The sequence below is a fragment of the Ipomoea triloba genome, chromosome 15 (genome assembly GCF_003576645.1).
Source record: "Ipomoea triloba cultivar NCNSP0323 chromosome 15, ASM357664v1".
Lineage (NCBI taxonomy): Eukaryota > Viridiplantae > Streptophyta > Magnoliopsida > Solanales > Convolvulaceae > Ipomoea > Ipomoea triloba.
The window spans coordinates 24,530,169-24,532,955 of NC_044930.1; positions in this window are offsets into that span (position 1 = coordinate 24,530,169).

A 2,787-nucleotide genomic window follows, 5' to 3' on the forward strand; every position below is an offset into this window, starting at 1 on the left:
TGCCATGCACGGATTTCCTCTTTGATTCTTGTTCATCTTTTCCAGCTGTGCTTGTAGCCTCTTAACTTCTAATCCTAGTGCTTCCACCTTTGCTTGAGATGCGGTGTCGGCACTAACTTCATACAAACCTCCTTTGGACTCCCTTTGATTGTACCAATTCCCGGTATTTGATGAAATGGTTCTTATCAATTCTTCTGCGTCTTCGGGACTTGTAGAAACGAAAGATCCTCTAGAAGATGAGTCCAAAAGCAATTTACATTCATCGGTGAGACCGGAATAAAATGAGCTAATAACGTCNCCTATCTTCTCCCCTTGGTTGGTGTCTTGGTATATTTCTTGGGTCATGCGTTGGTTCGTTCCTTCTCGCCCTTTGTGGCTCGTAATATTCTTCATCATATCTTGGTTCATAGTAAGCATCTCTCCTTGGTCTTTGAGGTTGTTGTTGTTGTCTTTGAGGCATGTCATAGAGAGGGTTATTGAATTGTTCTTGATACTCCGGTGCATATCTTCTACGAGGTGGTGGTTGGTCATGAGCTGCATTTTCTTGTTGATACTGTGATTGGTTGGGTGGTGGTGGTCTTTGTCGAGACTCCTCTCTTTGTTGTGGAGGTGCCTCATGAACATTGAATTGATCACTTCTCACATTTTCTCTTGGTGTATCCGTGTCGGTGTGGATTGGTGATTCGTTGGCATTGACGTTGGGGATGTTTGCACTAGTAGTTGCCATGTCTTCTTCTTGATATATGTATTGGGATTGTTGGTCTCTATTGGCCTTCTTTCTCCTCCGATTTAAAGCGTAAATCTCCGGATTCAAAGGAAGTAGACCTTCACTCCCTCTAGAGCGAGTGTGCATACAAACGCTTCGGTAGTTTAAACACTCAAGAACAAGAGAAAGGTATGCAACTCAAAGGCTCAACAAGAAGTGTCAAGTACTAGAACAAGCGATAGTAAAAGGAAAAAAACAAGTTAAAAGGGACTAGGCTCTCTACTTAAGGAACCTACTCATGCTAATCCACAAAGACTTGCCTAAACAAAACCGTTACCAGTCCCCGGCAACGGCGCCATTTGATGACTTGTGTTCTAGCGGGAGGTGGAAAGAGTGTAGGTGAATAAAACGGGAAGAAGTTCCCGAGTGTCGGTCTCAAGGAATGGTAGAAAAGGATTTGGTAGACAAGGGAATAGTCACAAGAGTTCCTAGATTTCAAAAACTAGTCCTATCGAAAGGTTTGTGTATGTCATTCTAAGAATATATCAAACCCTTAAAACAAAAGGTGTTGTGAACAATTTTAGGAAAGAAGGATTGGGACTAGTCTACCACACATGCAACTCTTGATTTTCTAGGGTACTAGGGATGTGAAAAACGCTCAACGGACTAACAAGAGACAAGGTCACTAGCACCACCGCCACTCTCGTGGTCAATGGACTCACTACTAGACCATAAAGCCATACTTGTGAACCTTAGGCTAGAAGAGGCATTACCACAAACACTTAATGTGCATCTTGCCTTCCTACTCCCTTTTCTCAAAGGTGAGAAGGAAAAGAGGTTGGTGAGGTCTCAAGCAATCCCTATTCTCATAGGTGAAAGCGAACACACTAATCCTCAAGTCCAATTGGCCTAATCGGAAAAGAGATCATACAAACATCCCAACCACTATCAAGCTATCCAAAAGGCATTAATCTCCCCTAGATTCAAGACATAAGAGCTCAAGAGCAAAACGTATGTTCAACTAGTCCTAATCCCTAGGTAACTAGCCACACATAACTAGACTAAGCATTCTCAAAGCATCTTAACAAATTTAAGCTCTAAGGATTGAAAGCAAAGCTCAGTACAAAGCTCAAACCAAATCAACAAAGCAATTCAACTCAATTCAAAGCATTACTCAATTCAACAAAACAAAACACAAAAAGGAAAACTAGAATCAAAATCAAAATGCAATTCAATATCAAGGACAAAATTCAAGATCAAATCAAAATCAAGAAATTGAAGAACAATAGAAGAAATTGAAAGATTACTTGATTGCAAATGGAAATCTTCTACAAATCTTGATCAATTGCAAGTTGTTGTCCACAATCTCCTCCAAATCTAGCTAATTGAATGGAAGTATGAATGGAATTGAAGTGAATTGGGAGAGAATTTCAACCTAATTCTAGAGAGAGAATTTTAGGCTAGACTAATCTGGAAAAATGAATGGGGATCCTCCTAAAAAAAATGCCCCAATTCCCTATTTAAATCGCGCCAACCGCCAAAATAAACCGTATCGGACGCCCGACTGGACGCGCGTCCTCTGCGCGTCCAGCGGGATTCTTTGCGCGCTTGTTCAAATCTTCGGCGCGGGAAGTGGGAATCGGACGCGGCGTCCGACGTGCGTCCTCTACGCGTCCTAAGCAGACCTTGCAAACTTCAGAGNAGAGAATTTTAGGCTAGACTAATCTGGAAAAATGAATGGGGGCCCCCTGAAAAATGCCCCAATTCCCTATTTAAATCGCGCCAATCCGCCAAAATAAACCGTATCGGACGCCCGACTGGACGCGCGTCCTCTACGCGTCCAGCGGGATTCTTTACGCGCTTGTTCAAATCTTCGGCGCGGGAAGTGGGAATCGGACGCGGCGTCCGACGTGCGTCCTCTACGCGTCCTAAGCAGACCTTGCAAACTTCAGAGAGTGATTTTTTTCGGACGCGGCGCATCCGGTGGCGTCCGGCTGGCGTCCGCTGCGTACTGCTTTGCACTTTGTGGACCTGGGACGTGGACGCCTGGGCGGGCGCGCGTCCAAGGCGCGTCCGGTCGG